Source organism: Eumetopias jubatus, unplaced genomic scaffold, assembly GCF_037043125.1.
Source record: "Eumetopias jubatus isolate StellerSeaLion01/CBP00866 unplaced genomic scaffold, mEumJub1_p1.0 scaffold_14, whole genome shotgun sequence".
In the NCBI taxonomy this organism is placed as follows: domain Eukaryota; kingdom Metazoa; phylum Chordata; class Mammalia; order Carnivora; family Otariidae; genus Eumetopias; species Eumetopias jubatus.
The window spans coordinates 69,834,639-69,860,172 of NW_028274820.1; the positions used below are offsets into that span (position 1 = coordinate 69,834,639).

General features: G+C 36.6%; 1 pseudogene; it reads left to right on the forward strand.

Moving 5' to 3' along the window:
- Window positions 1-11,143: 11,143 nt before the first annotated feature.
- On the forward strand, window positions 11,144-11,963 carry LOC114210639 (small ribosomal subunit protein eS1 pseudogene; annotated as a pseudogene).
- The last annotated feature ends 13,571 nt before the right edge of the window (window positions 11,964-25,534 follow it).

Sequence of the window (25,534 nt, forward strand, 5' to 3'; positions counted from 1 at the left end):
CTATTATCACAAATGAAAATTAGAAAATAACAAATTTCTACATAAAGAAAACTGGATATGATACATATAACCAGTAAAACCACAAAAAATGTCTCTCCTATACTTGTATGTAAAAACTAAAACAAGAAGACATGATTATCCTGATGGGTCCATTGTAATCATGTGAGGCTTTAAAAACAGCAGAAGGAGGCAGAGGGATGGGGCAGAAACAGAGACAAGAGAGACAAAACACAAGGAGTGTTCCAAGACAGTAGAGGCATAAGAAGCCCTCGAACTGCCTTTGCTAACTTTGAAGATGGAGAAAAAGCCTCCAGCCAAAAATTTGGGTGGCCTTTAAAAGCTGAGAGCCCACAGCCAGCAAGTTTTCTAGGACTTCAATACTACAACTACATGGAACTGAATTTTTCCAACAACCTGAAAGAGCTTAGAAATGAATTCATTCCCAGAGCCACCAGAGAGAAACAGAGCCCTTCTAATGCCTTGATTTCAGCCTTGTGAAACCGGGAACAGGGAACCAGCTGAGCCACTGCCTAGACTTCTGGCCTACGGGACTCTAAGACAATAAATAGGCATTGTTTTATGCCTCTAAATTTTTGGTAATTTGCTATGGCAGCCATAATGACCTAAAAGATACGAAAACATTTTCTCCTGATGATTTGTCAGAGATTAAACAAACAAACAAAAAATCATTGCTGGAAAGCAAGCAGCTATATTTAATACTGACAAAATATAAATTATTTCAGATTTTTCTGAAAACCAACATGCTAGTATGTATACAAAGCTTTAAAGATGTTGATATTCTGTAATGTGCTATTGCTGTCTTTAACAGTCTACTGTAAGGAACTAATTAGAGCTAAGGACCAAAATTCAAATATAAGGGTATTATTCATAATAGCAAAACATTTGGAAAGTACCTTTACTCCCAAAGTAATAAATTATCATAACTCATATGTTGGAATATGATTAAGGCAATAATATAATACTACCAAAAATGATTTAAATGTATTTATATACCCAAATATACCCAAAAAACAGTTCTAAATGAAAATACGTGCTTAAAAATAAACAAAACCTCTTCTCTCTCTCTCTCAAGCTCTCCTACCTAGACACACGCGCGCGCGCGCACACACACACACACACACCCCAGAGCAATGAAATCATACCACATATTAAATACTTATGTATATTTTAAAAATTTACTTTTTATTTTAATTCCAGTGTAGTTAATATATAGTGTTATATTAGTTTGAGGTGTACAATATAGTGATTCAGTGGTTTCATATATTACTCAGTGCTCATCAAGATAAGTGTGCTCTTAATCCCCTTCACATATTTCACCCATCCCCCACAGACCTCCCCTCTGGTAACCATCTGTTCTCTCTCTATAGTTAATAAGAGTTTGTTTTTTGGTTTCTCTCCCCCCCCCGCTTTGTTCATTTGCTTTGTTCTTAAATTCCACGTATGAGTGAAATCATGTGGTATTTGTCTTTCCCTGACTGGCTCATTTCACTTAGTATTGTACTCTCTAGCTCCATCCATGTTGTTTCAAATGGCAAGATTTCATCCTTTTTTATGGATGAATAATATTGCATTACATATCTATCGATCAGTAGATGACAGATAGATAGATAGATACCTAATCTTCTTTATGCATTCATCTATCAATGGACATTTGTGCTGCTTCCATAGTTTGACTATTGTAAATAATGCTGCAATAAAGATAGGAGTACATATATCCCTTCAAATTAGTGTTTTCATATTCTTTGGATAAATAGTGCAATTACTGGATCATAGGGTACTTCTATTTTTTATTTTTTGAAGAACCTCCATACTGTCTTCACAGTGGCTGCGCCAGTTTGCATTCCCACCAGTGGTGTCTGAGGATTCCTTTCTCTCCACATTTTTACCAACACTTGTTTCTTGAGTTTTTGATTTTAGCCATTCTGATAGGTGTGAAGTGATATTTCATTGTGGTTTTGATTTGCATTTCCCTGATGATGAGTGATGTTGACCATCTTTTCATGTATCTGTTGGCCATCTGTAGGTCTTCTTTAGAGAAATGTCTGTACATGTCTTCTGTCCACTTTTTAATAGGATTTTTTTTTTTGGTTTTGAGTTGTATAAGTTCTTTATATGTTTTGGTTACTATCCCTTTATTCGATATGTCATTTGCAAATATCTTCTCCCATTTAGTCAATTGTCTTTTAGTTTTGTTTGTTGCTTCTTTGCTATGGAGAAGCTTTTTTATTTTGATGTAGTCTCAATAGTTTATTTTTGCATTTGTTTCCCTTGCCTCAGGAGACATATCTAAAAAAATGTTGCTATGACCAATGTCAAAGAAATGACTGCCTGTGCTCTCTTCTGGGATTTTTATAGTTTCAGTTCTCACATATAGGCCTTAATCCATTTTGAGTTCATTTTTGTGTATGGGATAAGAAAGTGGTCCAGTTTCATTCTTTTGCACGTAGCTGTTCAGTTTTCCCAACACAATTTGTTGAAGAGATTGTCTTTGTCACATTGCATATTCTTGCCTGCTTTGTTGAAGATTAATTGACCATGTAATTGTGGGTTTATTTCTGGGCTTTCTATTTTGTTCTATTGATCTATGTGTCTACTGTTTTGATTACTACAGCTTTGTAATATAACTTGAAGTCTGGAATTGTGATTCCTCCAGCTTTTTTCTCTTTCAAGATTTGTTTTGGTTCTTCAGGGTCTTCTGTGGTTCCATACACATTACAGGATTGTTCTAGTTCTATGGAAAATGCTGTTGGTATTTTGATAGGGATTGCATTAAATGTATATAGATTGCTTTGGGTAGTATAGACATATTAACAATATTTGTTCTTCCAATCCATGAGCATGGAATCTTTCCATTTCTTTGTGTTGTCTTCAATTTCTTTCATCAATGTTTTCAGAGTACAGGTCTTTCGTAGTACAGGTCTTTCACCACCTTGGTTAAGTTAATTCCTAGGTACTTTATTTTTGGTGGAATTATAAGTGGGATTGTTTTCTTAATTTCTCTTTCTGCTGCTTCATTATTAATGTATAGAAATGCAATGGAGGGGTGCTTGGGTAGCTCAGTTGGTTAAGCATCTAGCTCTTGGTTTCAGCTCAGGTCATGATCTCATGGGTTCTGAGATCAAGCTCCCACTAAGTGGGGAGTCTGCTTGAGTTTCTCTCCCTCAGCCCCTCCCCCCATTCAAATAAATAAACAGATCTTTAAAAAAAAAGTGCAATGGATTTCTGTACATTGGTTTTGTATCTGTGACTTTACTGAATTTATCACTTCTAGCAGTTTTTTGGTGGAGTCTTCTGGGTTTTCTATATATAGTATCATATGATCTGCAAATAGTGGAAGTTTTACTTCTTCCCTACCAATTTGGATGACTTTTACTCCTTTTTGTTGGCTGATTACTGTGGCTACGACTTCCAGTACTGTGTTGAATAAAGTGTTGACAGTAGTCATCCTTGTGTTCCTGACCGTAGAGGAAAAGCTCTAGTTTTCCCACTGAGGATGATGTTAGCTGTGGGTTTTTCAAAGGTGGCCTTTATTATGTTGAGTTGTGTTTTCTCTAAACCTACTTTATAGAAGCTTTTTTTTTAATCATGATTAGATGTTGCACTTTGTCAAATGCTTTTTCTGCATTTATTGAGATGATCGTATGGTTTTTATCCTTTCTCTTATTGGTGTGATGTATCTTGTTGATTGATTTGTGAATATGAACCACCTTTGCATCCCATGATAAGTCCCACTTAATCATGGTGAATGATTCTTTTAATGTATTATTGGATTTAGTTTGCTAATATTTTGTTGATGGTTTTTGCATCTATAGTCATCAGAGATATTGGCCTGGAGTTCTCTTTTTTGTGTGGGGTCTTTATATGGTTTTGGTATCAGGGTAGTGCTGGCCTCATAGAATGAATTTGGAAGTTTTCCTTCCTCTTCCATTTTTTGGAAAAGTTTGAGAAGAATAGGCATTAACTCTTCTTTAAATGTTTTGTGAAATTTACCTGTGATGCCATCTGGTCCTGGACTTTCGTGTTTTGGGAATTTTTTGATTACTGATTCAGTTGCTTTGCTAGTAATTGGTCTGTTCAAATTTTCTACTTCTCGCTTCAGTGTTTGTAGGTTATATGTTTCTAGGAATTTATCCAATTTTTCTAGGTTGTCCAAGTTGTTGGCATATAATTTTTCATAATTTTCTCTTATACTCATTTGTATTTCTACAGTGTAAGTTGTTATTCCTCCTTTTTCATTTGTGTTTTGTGTGTGTGTGTGTGTCTGACTAGATGTTTATCAGTTTTGTTGGTCTTTTCAAGGAACTAGCTCTTGGTATCATTGATTTATTATATTGTTTTGTTTTGTTTTGTTTTTACTTTCTGTGTAATTTATTTCTGCTCTAATCTTTATTATTTCTTTTCTTCTGCTGGCTTAGGGTTTTGTTTGTTCTTTTTCTAGCTCTTTTAGGTGTAAGGTTAGGTTGTTTAGTTGAGATTTTTCTTGCTTCTTGAGGTAGGCCTGTATTGCTATAAACTTCTCTCTTAGACCCAATTTGCTGTGTCCCAAAGATTTTGGACTGTTGTGTTTTCATCTTCATTTCTTCCCATGTAATTTTTGATGTCTTCTTTGAACAATTGGTTAAGCCATTCATTGTTTAGTGGCATGTTATTTAACCTCCATGTATATGTGCTCTTTCCCAATTTTTTCTTGTGGTTGATTTCTAGTTTCAGACCATTGTGGTCAGAAAAGATGCATAGTATGACTTTGATCTTTTTAAGTTTGTTGAGACTTGTTTTGTGACCTAATATGTGATCTATTCTGGAGAATGTTCCATGTGCACTTGAAAAGAATGTGTATTCTCTTTTAGGATGGAGTGTTCTGAATATATCTATTAAATCCATCTGGTCTAGTGTATCATTCAAACCCACTCTTTCCTTGTTGATTTTTCTCTTTGGATGATCTATCCATTGATATATCTGGGATGTTGAAGTCCTCTACTATGATTGTATTATTATTGATTAGTTCCTTTATGTTTGTTATTAACTGTTTTATGTATCTTGGTGCTCCCATGCTGGGTGCATAAATTTTTATAATTGTTATCCTAAGAATGATAGCCTTCCTGGATAGAATATTCTTGATTGTAGGTATTTTCCTTTTAGCACTTTGAATATATCATGCCACTGCCTTCTGGCTTGAAATTTCTGCTGAAAAATTCACTGATATCCTTATGGGGCTTCCCTTGTACATAACTGTACTTTTTCTTGCTGCTTTAAAATTTTTTTCTTTATCACTACTTTTTGCCATCTTAGTTAATAAATGTCTTGGTGTGGACCTGCTTGGGTTGATTTTTGGGGGGGAATCTCTGTGCCTCCTGGATCTGGATATCTGTTTCCTTCCCAGATTAAGGAAGTTTGGCTGTTATTTCTTCAAAGAATTTTCTGTCCCCTTTTCTCTTCTTCTTCTTGGAACCCTATAATGTGAATGTTATACACTTGATGAAGTCGCTGAGTTCCCTGAGTCTATCCTCATTTTGCATCATTTTTTTTCCCCTCTCACCTGCTCAGCTTGATTACTTTCCATTACTCTGTTTTCCAAATTGCTAATTTATTCCTCTGCTTCCTCTAGTCAGCTATTTATTCCATCTAGTGAATTTTTAATTTCATTTATTGTGTTTTTCATCTCTGATTGGTTCTTATTTATCTCACTGATGTCCTCCACTCTTTTCTCAAGTCTAGTGAGTATCTTTGTGACCATTATTTTAAATTCTCTATCAGGCATACTACTTATATTTGTTTCATGTAGGTCTCTTGCTATAGTTTTGTCCCATTCTTTCATTTGGGACATATTCCTCTGTCTCCTCATTTGTCTTGGCCTCTGTGTATGTTTCTATGCATTAGGGAAAATCAGCTACCTCTCATGTTTTTGAAGTGACGGCCTTGTGAAGAATAGGTCCTGTAGTGTCCTGTGGCACAGCGTCTCCTGGTCACCAGAACCTGGTGTATCGGGGGGGTGTCCTATGTGGATTGTGTGTCCCCTGCTATTGTGTCCTGGCTGCCTTTTCCTTCAGTCCAGTTGTCTGCACAGGCTCTCTCTGCCTGTTGTGGGCAGTGTTTGGTCCCCAGCTAGGATAGGACATGCAGCTTAACAAAGTGTGCAGGTCTGCTTACAAAAGGAGACCTGCAGGTTCTGCCTCTGGGACTGGTCCAACCTGTGTGGATCCATAAAGCATACATCGGTAATGAATGCAGTTTTAACAAGGTTCACGTCAGGCTTTCACAGGGCCTGCTTCCACTGCCACCACTAGGACCGAGGCCCTGCAAAATGTGTGGGTCGGGAGACATGGTGTTGGCATGGTTTGTCCTAGTCTTTGGGGGGCGGATCTTGAGGAGTGAAGCAAATGTGATTGGGAAGGGTGGATCCATCAAAGTGTGGGGTAGTTGGGCTTGGTATAAGCAAGTTAGGTAGTGAATGTTGGCCCACACTGGTTTCAGAAGGTGGCCATGTATTTATACTGGGGAGTGGGAGAGGGAGATGGCACCTGGCAGCTTCTTTGTTCCTGGAGAAGTCCCTCCAGTGAAACCTGCCCCTTTGGGATATGCTCTGAGATTAGTAAATAATTCTCCCTCCCATATACCCCAGAATTTTTCAAACTGCTGCTGGTATACTGTAATTCCCAGGGGCTGTTTGTGGCACTTTTTCTTTAAGGACAGGAACTCAGCTTCCTGTTGCCCTCCAGGCTCTCCCAGAGCTGAGCACACTGATCCTTTAAATTCTTGGCTTTAAGTCCTGCTGGTTGTTAAGGACTCTTCCTTTGGACTCTTCCTTTGAAAGTCAGTTGTTATGGGGATTCATCTCCCCTGGGTGGGCTCCCCAGTGTTAATAGTCTGCCTCTCTCCCTTTTCTGTGACAGTAGCTCCCTCTCCACCACAGATAGCCAAGATCTGTTGAGCTGCCCACTGTGTCTCTGCCTGTCCTACCCTATTCAGTGTGGCCTCTTTTCTACCTTTAGTCATGAAGTTTGTTCTGCCATTTTTCCAGGCATTTTCTGGGTTATTTACACTGATATGAGTGTTATCTAGTTGTATCTGTGGAATGAGGTCAGCTTAGGGTCCTCTTACGCTGCCATCTTTTCAGCCCTACTTACGTAAATTTTTTTAAAATGGAAAACAAAGTAATAGTGTGCCAGAATTAACATCAAACATATCTGTCATATCAATGATGGATTAAATGGGTTAAGGCACTTATGGAAAGAAAATATTTTTTAGTTGTATCACCAAATAAGACACCATTCTCTTTAGAAGAGATAAATCTAAATTAAAGTAATTCATAAAACTTAAAAATAAAAGGGTATACTCCAAACCCATAAATGTACACCACTAAAAGTGAACCCTAATATAAACTGTGGACATTAGGTGATTATGATGTGTTAATGTAAGTTCATACTTGGTAAAAAATGTAACATTCTAGTGATAATTAGGGAGGTTTTACATGTGTGGGGGTAGGGAGTATATGGGAGATGTCTGTACTTTCCTTTTAATTTTGTTTAGGTTGTAAACCTAAAACTCCTCTAAAAATAGTTTTAAAAAATAATAAAAAAGAGTATACAGAACCAAAACAGAGCAGTTTCCAATATAAATATTGATATTCAGGCTAAAAAGTACTGAAGAAGAGCATTCTGAAATATTTCTATTCAGCATACATTTCTAATGGTCTTGAATATCTATACATGGAGTGCCATAGTTGCAATATTCAGAAAGCAGAAATTGTAAGAGATAAAAGGAGAAATCAATAAGGAAACACAGTAGGAGACTTAATGCATGTTTTCAATGCATTAAAATATCAAGTGGACAGAAATAAATAATGCTATAGAAGGCATAGAACAGATACAGACAACTAAGCACATGTACATTGTTCCCTGAAATGGAGAATGTAATTTCTTCTGAAGTTCCTGGGGAACAATCACAAAACAAATAAAAAGATAATATTAGAGGCCCAAAGTCAATAGAGGTTTTACGAAAGATTGCAATGCAATAAAACTAGAAATTAATGACAAAATAAAAAACACAGAAAGTTCTTCTATTGAGAAACATTTTAAAAACTCATTTATACAATTTGTTAGTAAAAGAGTAGAAATAAGAACTTTAGAATGATTGAACATAATAATGATGAAAACACCGTATAAGTGAACACATGGAATATAGTTAAAATTGTGCTCAGAGAAAATTTTATAAGTGATTAAACAAATAAAAAGAGAGTGAAAACAAAGGAACATTAAACATAAGCCCCCCAAAAGAATAAAATAAACAGAAGAAAAAATATGAGGGAAATAATATATATAAACCCACAAATTAATCATTTAGCAAATTAATCATATCTGAGAGAATATGAGTTAGAAGTCCTGCATTCTTACGTGTAGTTTCTTGGCAAGTCATTTTACTACTATTATAGTCTATTTTTGTCTAAAACTTCCTTCAAAGTAAAACTTTACTCACTGGGAACACTTCCCTCACTTTCCCTTGTCGTAATGCAAACATGCAGTTCTGCGTTCGGATCGGCCTTTTTCCACGGCAGGAGTGATTGCTTAAGGAGTGTGATTTGAAAGGTGCCAGTTTGGCTTCTGACCCTAAACTTCTCTTTTATTGGCTGAATTCTACTTTTAGTAATTTATTCCACTGGGTGACAGCAGTGCATGCTTGAGAGATCATGAGGAAGGAAGGTAAGGCATTAAAATGAAGAATCAGGAAATGAACAAGAGTTCCAGTGGCTTGACAAAATCTACTTTCCAATGCTGCTAATTGATCAGGTTCATATACATCTGTTAAGAAATAATTGGCTCATATATCCATTTTGAAGTGACTAGATAGAAAACTAGTCCTGAATTCCCAACGTTTATCACCTTCAATCTAGTTATTCAAATCACTAAATCTCATCTGTTTAGAATTGTAGGAAAATAGAAGCTGCATTTACCTATAATTAGATGTTTTGGTGTTATCTCTTGCCAGAACAGACCTGGCAACACTCTGGAAGGAGCCATTTGAATATTAAATCTTAAAATTAGTCATGATAAGTCACCTATAATGAGCCTTCTAACTTCCTTATGTTTATGATAATTTATTCCTTCACTAATACCAAACTCACTGAAAAGGAGAGAGACTTACTGTTTCATTCTCTCCTGCCTTTAATTCTAGGTATTCCAGTCATAATTATCCAATTTGTACCACTTTTAGTCAATCTGCGTATGCCTTTAGTTGTTTTAGTGTATTGGCCATGAAATATCTATCAATTTTTGTACATTAATATACCATAATGTCATGATACACCATGATATCAAAGTTGCTTGGAGTGGGGATCTACTTATATGGTACAGCTTGAGCATGGCAGATGATGTTCTTAAGTAATAATAATGATAACAATAAGAATCTCTGGAACATAAAGTCCCACTCTTTAAGCTTTCACTCATTTGTATTAAACATTATTCTCCCCAGACACCCTCTTCTTCAATGCACATACTGTGGAGAGTCTAGCTTTCAGAGTCTAGATTAAAGATTCTTTAAGGACTCTCATTATGTGACTTTGGAAAAGTTACTTATAACTAAGAAATGGCAAATGGAGATTACATGCAAGATATTTATAAGGATCAAATGAAATATAGTTTTTGTTTTCATAAAAAGATAAAGGCTTATTTTTAGGGTTAACTATTTTGTCACTTAATTTCTTAGGTGCCCCAGACACTAAATAAAGGAGACGGGAAAATCAGGGAAAGAACATAAGGAAGGAAATGGAGCAAAGTCAGGAGGAAGAATGTATTTTTTTATATATCTTGGTAGAAGCAAGTAAGCAAAGTAAAAATTTTGCCTAATTCACAATTAGACTGGAGTTAGTCTTGTGTAGAGTTCTATCAAATAATAAGATAAACACATTGGTCAGAACCTGAATTGTGTTGATTAAACCGAGGAAATTAGTCATCTCAATTCTTTTTGCTTACGACTGTGATTATGGTCAAATGAGAGTGTATCTACAAAGCGTGAACAATTCTAAGAAAATAATGACATTTTACCTAACAATAGTGAGGATGGTGAGGATGAGGCTGTTAGAACCTGATGCATAGAGCTCTAGGAACATAGCCATCATTTGTTAATTTAGGCACATTTCATCTGCTGAGAATGGTAAATAGTGCAGATTAAATGACAAATCAGAATTTTGACTCATTTAGTAGAATGATGGGATCTAAAGCTGAGGTGTGAAGCTATTTTACATATGACCAGCTAACATTAGAAAACAGAACAATTCAATAAGAATGATGTGATGATCCTGAAGAATTTGTTCTTGACTCAGACAACACCACAAAGCTGGTAGAGTTATAGTTTATTCATTCACCTCCAACGGTCTTTGGATAGTTACGTGACTTCCTTATTCCAGAGGTCTCTCCTCTTTCCAAGCCCTTAGAAACTACTGGAATTAGGCAGCATTATGTCCCAGCCTTCTCTGGGTTCTGAGGAGAATGTTAGCAATAATCCAGTAGAGCAGGGATCTTTAAAATTAAAATTAAGCCTGTGATAGAAAGGAAAGGACAGGTGAGAAAGATCAAGGCAGAAAGTGGCTGTCCCTTAAGGAGAACAGTTTTAAAATGGCAGTGACACAGAAATGGTGAACATAAAATGATTGTAATGTAACTAAATTATTAAAATGAATTTGTCTCTCTATGAAGGTAAAGCCTTGCATTGCATTAAAATAAATGAGGAAATAACTTTGGACATTTTTTTCCACTTAAACCAGGGAATGGCATTTAAGAACTGACACTATTTCAGGATGTTTACTATTCCAATATATTTTTATTAATAATTCTGCAGTCATACTTTCTTTAATGAAAAATTATATATATTTTGACCAAGGATATATTATTTTAAGTGGAGAGGTAAAGTGCTTTTTGAAATTTCAATTTTTTTCTGTAATGAAAATATTTGTGTTCAAAAATCTACATGAAAATTTCATAATTACAGTTCCTCAAAGAAGCACTGTTTAAAAATGAGTATTATTTGCCCAAAACTTTAAAATAGTTGTTATGGATGATTACCCACATGTGTTTTCTGTGCATGTGGCATAACATATTAAGAGGGAAATTTCTGCCTTTTGGCTCCCTGAGCAGCGCCATGGCGGTCGGCAAGAACAAGTGCCTTACGAAAGGCGGCAAAAAGGGAGCCAAGAAGAAAGTGGTTGATCCATTTTCTAAGAAAGATTGGTATGATGTGAAAGCACCAGCTATGTTCAATATAAGAAATATTGGAAAAACATTAGTCACAAGAACTCAAGGAACCAAAATTGCATCTGATGGCCTCAAGGGTCGGGTTTTTGAAGTGAGCCTTGCTGATTTGCAGAATGATGAAGTTGCATTTAGAAAATTCAAGCTAATTACTAAAGATGTTCAGGGCAAAAACTGCCTGACTAATTTCCATGGCATGGATCTTACCCGTGACAAAATGTGCTACATGGTCAAAAAATGGCAGACCATGATTGAAGCTCATGTTGATGTCAAGACTACCGATGGTTATTTGTTTTGTCTATTTTGTGTTGGTTTTACTAAAAAATGCAATAATCAGATTCGGAAGACCTCTTATGCTCAGCACCAACAGGTCCGTCAAATTCGGAAAAAGATGATGGAAATCATGACCCGAGAGGTGCAAACAAATGACTTGAAAGAAGTGGTCAATAAATTGATTCCAGACAGCATCAGAAAAGATATAGAAAAGGCTTGTCAGTCTATTTATCCACTTCATGATGTCTTAGTTAGAAAAGTAAAAATGCTGAAGAAGCCCAAGTTTGAATTGGGAAAGCTCATGGAGCTTCATGGTGAAGGTAGTGGTTCTGGAAAAGCTACTGGGGATGAGACCGGTGCTAAAGTTGAGCGAGCTGATGGATATGAGCCAGCAGTCCAAGAATCTGTTTAAAAGTCAGACATTTAATGGTGACAAATAAAAAAATCCTATTTGTGAAAAAAGAAAAGAGGGAAATTTCTCTCCCTTTTTAGATGAAATGATTCCCCGCACCATGTCTTCATGTGTGCCACACTTTAAGCCCTGTACCTATCTTCAGTGAAAATTTTGGTGTCACATGGCTAACTTCTCAACTTTTAAGGTATTTGGGACTGCAATGTTCAACATTAAAATGAGGTTTTACCTGTAACATCTCACAGACGCTCTGCTTTTTTTAGTTTATTTTAATATTGCATCCACACACAGAGGCTAGTCTCTGAGGTTCTTTTTTGCGTCCCCCCGCACAGCAGTGCACATTCCTGGGCAGGCAGTGGTGCTCTAGGGTAAGCCTTTGCCTGGTAGCATGGCTGGATGGTGATTCAGTTCATCTAATGAACACAAGGGTATTTGATCTGCATGCATGATGCAGAAGCAACATTCCTAGGTTACTGTGGTACACAGTCTCTGTAAATCAGAAATGAGAAATTGCAATTATATAGAGTGGAAAATTATAAACACTGGTAGTAGTCTAGAGTTCATAATCTTCTAAATTTTGCCTTTTATGTGCATTTTTCCTCTTTTACGGCAAATACTGTTTCCTTAACTCATGGAGGTTCTGTTGATACTCGGCTATTTTCATTCATTTAATTCAGCTTCTTACTTAAAGGGAAAAAACGTGTACTGTCTGACTAAAGTCATTTCATAGTAAGACTGTTTTTCATTTAAGAGATTTTCTGTTCCTATTCAAGTTAAAGAAACTAGAAGTTAAATAAAAACATTGAGTCTTTTGAGTAAACACTAATGAGTAAATTATTCATTTTGAATTAGCATAAAATTTATAAGTGGGTATTTTTAAGATACTTGAAAATAGTTATATATTCCTGCAAGTATTATTATTATTATTATTTTATTTATTTTTTTAAAAGATTTTATTTACTTATTTGACAGAGAGAGACACAGCGAGAGGGGGAACACAAGCAGGGGGAGTGGGAGAGGGAGAAGCAGGCCTCCCGCCAAGCAGGGAGCCCGATGCGGGGCTCAATCCCAGGACCCTGGGATCATGACCCGAGCCGAAGGCAGATGATTAACGACTGAGTCACCCAGGTGCCCCTATTATTATTATTTTAAATTTTATTTTATTATGTTATGTTAATCACCATACATTACATCATTAGTTTTTGATGTAGTGTTCCATGATTCATTGTTTGCGTGTAACACCCAGTGCTCCATTCAATACGTGCCCTCTTGGGGCTCCTGGGTGGCTCAGTCGTTAAGCATCTGCCTTTGGCTCAGGTCATGATCCCAGGGTCCTGGGATTGAGCCCTGCATCTGGCTCCCTGCTCCGTGGGAAGCCTGCTTCCCTCTTCCACTCCCCCTGCTTGTGTTCCCTCTCTTGCTGTGTCTCTTTCTGTCAAATAAATAAATAAAATCTTAAAAAGAAAAAAATACGTGCCCTCTTTAATACCCATCACCAGGCTAACCCATCCCCCCACCCCCTCCCCTCTAGAACCCTCAGTTTGTTTCTCAGAGTTCATAGTCCCTCATGGTTCATCTCCCCCTCCGATTTCCCCCCCTTCATTTTTCCCTTCCTGCTATCTTCTTCTTCTTCTTCTTCTTCTTCTTCTTTTTTTTTAACATATAATGTACTATTTGTTTCAGAGGTACAGGTCTGTGATTCAACAGTCTTACACAATTCACAGTGCCCACCGTAGCGCATACCCTCCCCAATGTCTATCACCCAGCCACCCCATCCCTCCTACCCCCCACCACTCCAGCAACACTCACTTTGTTTCCTGAGGTTAAGAATTCCTCATATCAGTGAGATCATATGATACGTCTTTCTCTGATTGACTTATTTCACTTAGCATAATACCCTCTAGTTCCATCCACATTGTTGCAAATGGCAAGATTTTGTTCCTTTTGATGGCTGCATAATATTCCATAATATTATGTGAAGTTAATATTATGTTAAGTGTGGCCCTTGAGAATCTGTGTTTTTAAAAAGAAAATCTCTAGGTAATTGTATTTAGGCAACCAAGACTGGGAACCCCAGTTTATGTGATTGATGATAAAATCAGAATTAATCAGTGGACCATTAGCTGCCTGGGAGCAGAAATAGGAATTGCATTAATTTCTTTTTTTTTTTAATTTTTTTTTAAGATTTTTTATTTATTTGCAAGAGAGAGAATGAGAGACAGAGAGCATGAGAGGGAGGAGGGTCAGAGGGAGAAGCAGACTCCCTGCTGAGCAGGGAGTCCGATGTGGGACTTGATCCTGGGACTCCAGGATCATGACCTGAGCTGAAGGCAGTTGCTTAACTAACTGAGCCACCCAGGCGCCCAAATTAATTTCTAACCTCTTTGTCCTATATACTGCCCATCACACATTAGTTACTCAAATCTTTTTAGATGAGTGAGTGAAGATCGTGGGAGGCATGTTTCATTCAAGTGCAGTGAAATCAGTTAGAATTGACTTCCCATGACTACTGCTGTCAAAGCAAAGGCCAGATGATGACTTGTTGGATGTGCCAGTATTAGAAAAGTACAGGGACTGGCATACAGTAAACACCCAATTAATGCTTCACAAATTAAGGCATAAACTAAATACGAGTTTCCTATTTCATGAATTTCTTAATCAAATTACATTAACTGTGAAACAGATCAATGGTGGAAATATAATCAGATTAATAAGAACAAATGAGTAAAAACTCATTTTATAGAACATAGGAAATATAACTAAATGACTAGCCTTTCTCAAAAAAGAACAAATCTTCAATTTTAGTGATACATAATCTCCTCTAAGATCCCAAAGTTCAAAGGCAAAATTCACTCTGATGATTCTTCAGCAACATTCCTGGGAAAAATAATCATTCATAGCATTGTACCATCAAACACCTTGTGTTTACTTTTCTTTTATCATTTTTTATTTATTTGAGAGCGTATCTGTTTGCATGTTGTAAAACCAACCTTCCTTGAGCACAAGGACACTGCTGTCATTTTGTCCTCCTCCGACCCCCTCCCAGTGCTGAGCATAGGTCTGTTCGACTCGATCATGTTGACTGTTATTCACTGTTTAATACAGACATATGCTTCAGTTCACTGCACCAGAGCTGCATTGTTAATTGTAACAGTGCATGGAGCATTTTCAGTAATAGCAATTTTCTTGACTGTCAGTCAGTGCTAAGCTTCTGTTATCATATATTCAGGCACGAAAATTGCATGCTGATTTAAAGACAGAGATCCAAGTATGAATGTTTTATGTCTGATTATTTAACTCATTACAGCACATGGATCTTACTACTTTTGCTTCTCCTTTTGGCAGAGAGGAGTATCAAATCTCCTTCTCTTCTTACATGGAAGAAAAGCGTAAGTTTGGCTCATTTTAGGACAAAGCTGAAGATTAACCCAAATAACCAGTAACTGCACCATTGGCATAAAAACTGACCCTTCAGCCTTTGAAGAAGCCAAATGCATGTTCAATTTACTTTGTTTCTGTCCTTGGATTTGATTGAAGAAAAAGGACATTTGAGCAGAAACTGCCACTATCTTGCACAAGCTGGTTACACGATCTTCAAATTTTTAATGGATTTTATTGTTCTTTTGGGTAATAGGCTTGGGTCAAGTTACACAATATGCATTTTGACAGTGTCCAATGTATGCAATTCCAGGAATGATTGATTTGTACATTTTTTTCAAGTGTAAGGTCCGCTTCATTTCACACAACCCATTTTCACCATTGTCAGGTGATACTCTAATGGAAAATCGAGCCATCTTTTTTATTTTTCAGCTTCATTCTTCTTATTTGGCAAATCCCTTCAAAGACATGCTATCATTGTTTAAGTTTTAAGGTACCCAGGGCTCTAGAATGAATCTATGGTTGGGGAAAACCTTCAGGCTTGGGGTATTGGTGGCACACAAAATGACTGCATGATGTTTTTTTTTTTTTTTTTATTAACACATAATGTATTATTTGTTTCAGGGGTACAGGTCTGTGATTCATCAGTCTTAACACAACCCACAGCACTCACCATAGCACATACCCTCCCCAGTGTCCATCACCCAGCCACCCTATCCCTCCCACCACCCTCCTCTCCAACAACCCTCAGTGTGTTTTCTGAGATTGAGTCTCTTATTGTTTGTCTCCCTCTCTGGTTTCATCTTGTTTCATTTTTCCCTGCCTTCCCCTATGATCCTATGTCTTGTTTCTCAAATTCCTCATATCAGTGAGATCATGTGATAATTGTATTTCTCTGATTGACTTATTTCGCTTGGCATAATACCCTCTAGTTCCATCCATGTTGTTGCAAATGGCAAGATTTCATTTTTTTTTTGATGGCTGCATAATATTCTATTGTACATATATACCACATCTTCTTTATCCATTCATCTGTTGATGGACATCCTGGCTCTTTCCATAGTTGGCTATTGTGGACATTGCTGCTATAAACATTGGGGTGCAGATGCCCCTTCAGATCACTACATTTGCATCTTTGGGGTAAATACCCAGTAGTGCAATTGCTGGGTCATAAGGTAGCTCTATTTTCAACCTTTTGAGGAACCTCCATACTGTTTTCCAGAGTGGCTGTACCAGCTTGCATTCCCACCAAAGGTGTAGGAAGGTTCCCCTTTCTCCGCATCCTCGCCAACATCTGTCATTTCCTGACTGGTTAATTTTAGCCATTCTGACTGGTGTGAGGTGATATCTCATTGAGGTTTTAATTTGTATTTCCCTGATGCCGAGTGATGTTGAGCACTTTTTCATGTATCTATTGGCCATTTGGATGTTTTCTTTGCAGAAATGTCTGTTCATGTCTTCTGCCCATTTCTTGATTGGATCATTTTTTCTTTGGGTGTTGAATTTGATAAGTTCTTTATCAATTTTGGATACAAGCCCTTTATCTGATATGGCATTTGCAAATATCTTCTCCCATTCTGTCGGTTGTCTTTTGGTTTTGTGGACTGTTTCTTTTGCTATGGAAAAGACTTTTATCTTGATGAAGTCCCAATAGTTCATTTTTGCCCTTGCTTCCCTTGCCTTTGGCGATGTTTCTAGGAAGAAGTTGCTGCAGCTGAGGTCAAAGAAGTTGCTGCCTGTGTTCTCCTCAAGGATTTTGATGGACTCCTGTCTCACATTTGGGTCTTTCATCCCTTTTGAGTCTGTTTTTGTGTGTGGTGTAAGGAAATGGTCCAGTTTCATTCTTCTGCATGTGGCTGTCCAATTTTCCCAACACCATTTGTTGAAGAGACTGTCTTTTTGCCACTGGACATTCTTTCCTGCTTTGTTGAAGATTAGTTGACCATAGAGTTGAGGGTCCATTTCTGGGCTCTCTATTCTGTTCCACTGATCTATGTGTCTGTTTTTGTGCCAATACCATACTGTCTTGATGATGACAGCTTTGTAATAGAGCTGGAAGTCCGGAATTGTAATGCCTCCAGCTTTGCTTTTCTTTTTCAACATTCCTCTGGCTATTGGGGATCTTTTCTGGTTCCATACAAATTTTAGGATTATTTGTTCCATTTCTTTGAAAAAAGTGGATGGTATTTTGATGGGGATTGCATTGAATGTGTAGATTGCTCTAGGTAGCATAGACATCTTCACAATATTTGTTCTTCCAATCCATGAGCATGGAAGGTTTTTCCATTTCTTTGTGTCTTCCTCAATTTCTTTCATGAGTACTCTATAGTTTTCTGAGTATAGATTCTTTGTCTCTTTGGTTAGATTTATTCCTAGGTATCTTATGGTTTTGGGTGCAATTGTAAATGGAATCGACTCCTTAATTTCTCTTTCTTCTGTCTTGTTGGTGTATAGAGCAACTGATTTCTGTGCATTGATTTCATATCCTGCCACTTTACTGAAGTCCTGTATGAGTTCTGGCAGTTTTGGGGTGGAGTCTTTTAGGTTTCTCAGATAAAATATCATATTATCTGCAAAGAGATTTTGACTTTTTTTTTGCCAATTCAGATGCCTTTTATTTCTTTTTGTTGTCTGATTGCTGAGGCTAGGACTTCTAATACTATGTTGAATAGCAGTGGTGATAGTGGACATCCCTGCCGTGTTCCTGACCTTAGGGGAAAAGCTCTCAGTTTTTCCCCATTGAGAATGATATTCACTCTGGGCTTTTCATTGATGGTTTTTATGATATTGAGATATATACCCTCTATCCCTACACTCTGAAGATTTTTTTTTAAGATTTTTTTAAATTTATTCATTTGAGACACAGAGATACAGAGAGAGAGAGAGCATGAGCAGGGGGAGAGGCAAAGGGAGAGGGAGAAGCAGGCTCCCTGCTGAGCCAGGAGCCCAATGCGGGGCTCGATCCCAGGACCCTGGGATCATGACCCAAGCCAAAGGCAGACACTTAACCATCTGAGCCAACCAGGCGCCCCCACTCTGAAGAGTTTTAATCAAGAAAGGATGCTGTACTTTGTCAAATGCTTTTTCTGCATCTATTGAGAGGATCATATGGTTCTTGTTCTTTTTTTTATTAATGTATTGTATCACGTTGATTGATTTGCAGATGTTGAACCACCCTTGCAGCCCAGGAATAAATCCCATTTGGTCCTGGTGAATAATCCTTTTAATGTACTGTTGTTTCCTACTGGCTAGTATTTTGGTGAGAATTTTTGCATCCATGTTCATCAGGGATATTGGTCTGTGGTTCTCCTTTTTGATGGGGTCTTTGTCTGGTTTTGGGATCAAGGTAATGCTGGCCTCATAAAATGAGTTTGGAAGTTTTCCTTCCATTTCTATTTTTTTGGAACAGTTTCAGAAGAATAGGTATTAATTCTTTAAATGTTTGGTAGAATCCCCTGGGAAGCCATCTGGCCCTGGGCTATTTTCTTTTTGGGAGATTTTTGATTACTGCTTCAATATCCTTACTGGTTATGGGTCTGTTCAGGTTTTCTATTTCTTCCTGGTTCAGTTTTGGTAGTTTATACATCTCTAGGAATGCATCCATTTCTTCCAGATTGTCTAATTTGATTGCATGATTTTTAACATGAAGGGAATAGTACAGGTGGTGGCTGGAGCTGGTTAAAGCAGCAAGCTCTCTTGAATCATCTTTTTCATATCTTAGACAACTCTTCTCTTGCATATAGGTTTGATATACACTTGGGTAGAGAATAGACACAATTTTAGGGTGTTTCTGTTATTTTGTTTCCTGGATTTCCTCACACTCCAGTGGCTGTGATTTGCCATAATATCTGTCAGGGTTAATGCTGAGAAAAATTGGAAACTCACCTCTGTCAATCCCTTCTTCAAGTTTTAGGGTCCCCTCTAGAATCTTCCTGTTCTGCTGCTGTGGACTCTAAAGCCTTCAAGTAGTCATTTATTATATTTTGTTCAGAGTTTGTAGTCATTATCTGCAGGGAGATTGGTGTCTTGGGAGCTTATTGAGCCATTCTGGAAGAAAGCATCTTTGAAAAACTGTTCATTAAATTTTAAGTTAAAATGGCAGTTTATCAATCCTATGTTTCACTCTATGTTACTGCTTTCAAAAGAACTTTGCAGCCTACTTTGTATAATTAACTCAGCATGCCATTTTACACCATAAGTTATAAACTTAGTAATTTAGATAAACAGTGAGTAAATCAGTTGGTCAGGTCAAAGCTCAGGGAGACGGTTGCAGGAAGGTCCTCAAATCTGAAATAATTTGGAGTAATCTGCTAGGGCATAAGACAATTGACAGCTGAGAATGATGGAAATTATTAGAGATTGTGGAGTCATGAAATCCTGGTATTGAACAGGACATTAGAATCATCTTATACCTAAAGCTTTGTACCTAAAACTAAAATCCTTCCCATGGCATTTCTTTACAAGATAGTCACTATTGACTATGAAAGTGTGCTGAGAAGAATGTTAGATATTGCAATAAAGTAAATGGAAATAGTTGTCTAATGATGGTGAAATATCATACAAGTTTTCTCACATAAGATAATCTGCAACATTATATTTAATTTTAGAATTTCAAATTTCTAGGCTAGCCTTACCATTATATTACCATTTTCTTTTTCAGTATCTCCCCATCTTGCTCAGAGTAAAAGCCAAAGTCCCTATAAGCATCAACAAGATTCCACATAACCCACTCTCTACCCATAGCCTGTTCATCTCTCTCACCTCATCACCTAACACTATTTGCCTTGCTCAGTCCGCTCCAGCCTCATTGGCCTACTTGCTATAATCCATGTGTACAGTCTTTTACTGTATAAGGATCATACTTCCAGAATCAAAAAATCAGGGCATTTCTAGGTGAATAATGTCTTATATGTCAGAAACTAGCGTTATCCCTCTTTTTCGGAAGGGTGAAGTCCAAGGAGTCAATTACATCAGTTCTCCAATAACAAAATAAGAAAAGAAACTTTGGATCACTTTGGCTCATTCTGTAATGCATACAAAGTCAAGCCCAAAGAATTTCCCAAACATAAAAATAACTTTTAAAAATGTATTGAGCTAATGTGAAAAGCAAATTTAATGACCATTTTCTGACCATGTATCAAAGTTATAATGTTATAGAAAGCATGAGAATCCTTATTCTGGGGTTATAAATACCATCATAAAAGAACATTTGAAATGAACTTTGAAACTTTCAAGCCTTTGCCCAAAACTCATTAATTCTTATCTGAAAGAACTATAAACACTGTATCAGCACAATAATCATTAAAACACTAAATGCAAATTAACATGTACAAAATACTTTTCTTTTCAAATACCCTTAGTATTTATGCAGTATGTTACTCTCAAGAACAAACAGACATAGTAAATAATTCTTATAGGGAATAGCACAATACATGAGGACAAGAACTGACTCTAATCAGAGATTGCTAATATGATAATTTTCTAAAGAGAAATTTAATGTTGCATCCATACATTCCCTTAGGACCAGCGAGGCACTGGTATTTTATATCACTAAGATCTTAGAAAATGATCTGCCTTCTTAGTGCACAATTTTAAAACACCACTGCACCTCATACCACCCCCACCAAACCCTGTGAAGAAAAATAAGTAGCATAAATGCCGTTAATTTCAAAATAAACCTTTCTTTCTGTACAATTATTCAAAAGAAACCTTTCTTTCTATACTACTATAGGATGAATATGGGATACCCACTCTTTTTTAAATACCAATGTAGGGAATCATGGCTTTGTATCCTTTCTTTTTTATGTGGATGGCATTCTTGTATATTTAGTCTTATTGAGAGTCTAAGCCACAGAGTAAACTCAGTGGCAAAGAGTTCCATGAATCGATTTATAATAGCTAAGTCCTCTTAAGCACTGTCTTTCATGAAAGTACACATAAAAACGACCTCCCTTTATTATTTTCCAGAGCTAGTTTCTTCACTTCATGTGAGCCAATGTTTTGGTCGCTTCTAATGTGTAAGAGGTCACTCGTTACCAACTTTCACCTTTCTCTTCAACCTCTCCCTCTCATCTTTTTCCTTTTAGCTTATAAATATGCCCTAGGACTATCCATCCATAAACAGCAAAAAAATTATTTTTCAAATCTTTTCTGCTCTATACTGACACAATACTTGTCTCTCCGTTTAAAGAAAACCAAGCTACTCAAAAGTACAAGATACAGTTTATTTTATTATATTTTATTTTTTTCAGAATTTCTTTTTTTTTTTTAATAAACATATATTATTTGTTTCAGGGATACAGGTCTGTGATTCATCAGTCTTATACAATTCACAGAACTAACCATAGCACATACAGTTTAGATCTCTTCTTCATTTTCCTTTATTCCTCAGCACTTTACAGTTGGGGTTCTGCCCATATTACACTCTTATTGAAATGACTCTTGCCAAGGTTACCAGTTAGTGCCCATGATGTCCACTCTTCCTTCCTACTGGGAACTTTCATCCTCCCTAGGCTTCGGGTACATTTTTTTCTTTTTTCATTTTCTTCTTCCTTCTACCTTTTCTGAGTGTTTGTCTTCACTCCTTTCTATAAACTCTTCCTTCAATACTTCTTGCATATAAGCTACTGTTTTCTTAGATTCTGTCTCTGAATCTTATCACTCTTTCACTTTATCAAGACAGGATAAGCTAAGTTACAACTAATAACCCCTATGATTTCAGTGGCTTAAAACAATCAGTGTTGATTTCTTGTTCAGACTACATGTTCATCTCAGTTCAGCTGAGGATCTCCATCACATCATCTTCCTTCAGATGAACAAGTTAACAAATTCTCCATCACTTGCATATTTCTGGTCACGGTGTTAGAGGGAAGAGAACATGGAAAAGCATGCACCAACTTGAAAGTTTCTGCCCCCAAAAGGCATAAATTCTTGCCTTTCAATCTTGTTGGCCAGAGTGAGTAATATAGTCAAACTGAACTTCAAAGGGGACAGGCCAGTATGATCCTGTAATGCGCACAAAGTAAACCAGAATATCAGAAAATAGCAATAATGACCATTACAGTTTCTGAATTATTTCATCCAACAAATGTGGTTTAAATTACAACATAAATGCTAATGACTTGCAAAGCTATATCTTGGGCTCATAACTCTTAATCTACGTATCCATATATACAACTTCCTACTTCACTTGGATATCCAAACCTTAATGTCAACCCTCCCCACACAAAGTCAACACTAATCCATCTCATCTTGGTCACCTTCTAAGAATGCAAGTTAACCACTTGGGGGATATTCCTGATGTATTCCTCTTCCTTAATCCATGTATCGGTGGTAACCTACTCAAGTTCAATCGGTGGTCTCAATACTGTTACCTCTCTTTCTGTTCACATTATTCTTGTTTCCTTCATGTAACCTCCCTGTATTTTTTGCTTGGATTGCTGCAACTGACTCCTGTGGTCTTCTTGCTACTCAACTTAATCTCTCTCAAACTTTCCTCAGCCACTGCTGTCAAAATTATCTCCTGCATCACAGATTTAATCACCTATTATTTTAAAAATCATGTACTGTGTGCTACTTGTTGACTTGAGTAATATCCAAACTTCATGTATCACACCAGACCTTTCATCTCTCTCCACTTTCCCCAACTCATCACATTCCATGATCTAACAATGATGATCCAGCTTACTGAAAGGTAAAAGAGAAATGAAGGTAAAAGATAGCCTCAGAAGGGGAAAAAAAAAAAAAGGAAGAAAGAATACTTTTAAGTTGAATATAGAGCCTGGGAGAGCCTATAGTCAGTGGGAGGAAGTTTCTCTCTATTCATTTAGAAAGTGAGTAGAAAGTCAGTCATGGGGTGGAACAGCCCTCAGCCAGATACAGATGTGTACCTGCACAGTTGGCTGCCAGTGACTTCATCCTTCCAAGACAAGTGTGCCAGGCTCACTGTGTAGTTAGGGGATGCCCAGAGCTCAACCAGAGTGAGGCACCGCATTATTCTTGCTCTCTAGCTGCCAGACTTCCAAGCTGCCAAATCAAAGAAGTCTTCACAACATGCTGCCAAGGAAGTTTTAGCAGTTGAATCTTATCTAACTTGCCTGGCATGGTGAATATGATGTTGCCTCTTTAGCCAACATAATACAAGTCAAAGTTAAGGATAAAAACCAAACTGATGTAAATGCTGGAAAAATCAGCAGTATTCAGAGCTAAATTACAAGGTGATATCAGATGGTTTCCAATTTGCCACACTTCCATTCAAATTGTAGAAATTGCATTTTTTAAAATTAAGTTTTGAAATCCCTAAAATGAAAATATGAGATATGCAAAGATGCAAATCAATAATAAATGAGCCACTTATTTATCAATAAAGGGAGACAGTTTATTATTAAACTGAAAAGCTTAAACATCCCCTAACTTCTGCTCAGCTGCAGAATCAATTAGATTTAGATTGCTTCTATAGGGAGAATTTTAATTTTAATTTTTGCTACAGAAACAAGACAGGCTGGGAATGCAATATGGGGATAATATTACATAATTATTGTAACTGAAATATTCTGCGATGTGTTTTGTTATATTTATTTCAGAAGTGCTGAAAGTCATTTATATCTACCAATACCTATATACTTGTCATGTAGATTATATATTGTATATCATATATACTACAGAACATAAATTATATAATTATATATGGGTATTATATCCACCACATACTTATTTTTGCCTAGAAACTGGAAGTATTATCTGAATATGTTGGAATTATATACCATTTCAACACATCATAGCCTTTCTTTCTTATTTACTAGTTCTGTGAAAGCAAAATAAATATTACGACTGAACTATTTTTTTTTAATTGTAGAAAAAGAAAGAGAAAACATTGCATGATTCAAAAGTGAATACCATTCATGTAATGTGAGGAATAGAATCCAGGTCAGATGATTTTTTTGTTTGAGATTAAACTTTTACAGAAAATAATCCTTTAAAAGTAATATTGAAGATTGAAAATATTCTTTTTGCTCTAACACTATAATTAGTATTGTGTTTTCCCCAGTTGTCTGTGAGTCTTCTTCTGGCTTTTCCAAATAGTGTGCCAGCCCATTTTCATTATCTCAAGATCAGTTGGCGTTTCCGCACCTTCACGGCCCATCTTTCATATCCTGAACCTGCTGCCATCAAAGACACACACTCAGGGCCAAGCTGCATAATAGTGGTTTCCAGCAGTGACAGCAGGCTTTTTGGCTAGTTCTGTCTAGACAGCTGGGGCGGTGGCTCACACTTCCCCTGCTGGTCTGTCAGACAGACCTGAAGTTTGAGTAGTTCTGGAAGCCTGCACCTTAGGTTGATTATAATTTGCTGTGAATTCAAAGAAGTTTCACGTAAAAGACAAAATATATTTTTTCACACTTTTATAAAAAATATGTGTGTGGATGTATATATATATATATAGTGCACACATACATATATTTGGTTCAATTCCACAAATAGAGATCTTCTTTGTGCAAGTACTACGTTCATATATGTTTATAAACTTACATTTAGAGCCTACAGTCTAAATAGCAGGTGAGCTATCATAGGTTAGAAAGTTGCCTCCCTCAAAACATACACACACACCACACACACACACACACACACAAGTTGCCCCACATCATTTTACTTTGTTTCTAAAATATGATATAAATTAAACCTAACTGGAAAAACGCATGCTGCAACTAGTCAAAATAATGAATAGATTTTCCTGTATAAAGCTTCCTATCATTTGTTAAAAACATCTAAATGATAAAATCCCGATTTCCTCCAAATTCATTCACAAGCATGAATAACTTTTCTTTTTTATGCACAAACCAAAGCTTTGAAGTGTTGTCCTCCTCATTAATTTTACATTTATCTTTATACCTCCCTTGTTGAGATATCTGTCATATTAGTAATGGAGAAGTTCTTTAAAACTTACTCATTATTAGCCATTCTTCGTCTCACTAAGCCAACAATGTCTCCTGAACTGAAATGAATACTTTTTCTATTGTATAGTTTCCAAATTCCTTACCAAAAAGAAAAACTAAGTAAAAAAACTTAAATAAAACTGGAAATACTGAATATGCCATAAAATAAATAAATAAAATAGGTGATGAAAACTAAAATAAAGTTCAAGATTTAAAATTATGTTTTAAATACCATGTTTGCTGACAAAAAACTTAATTACTAAGTAATATTGTCTGCT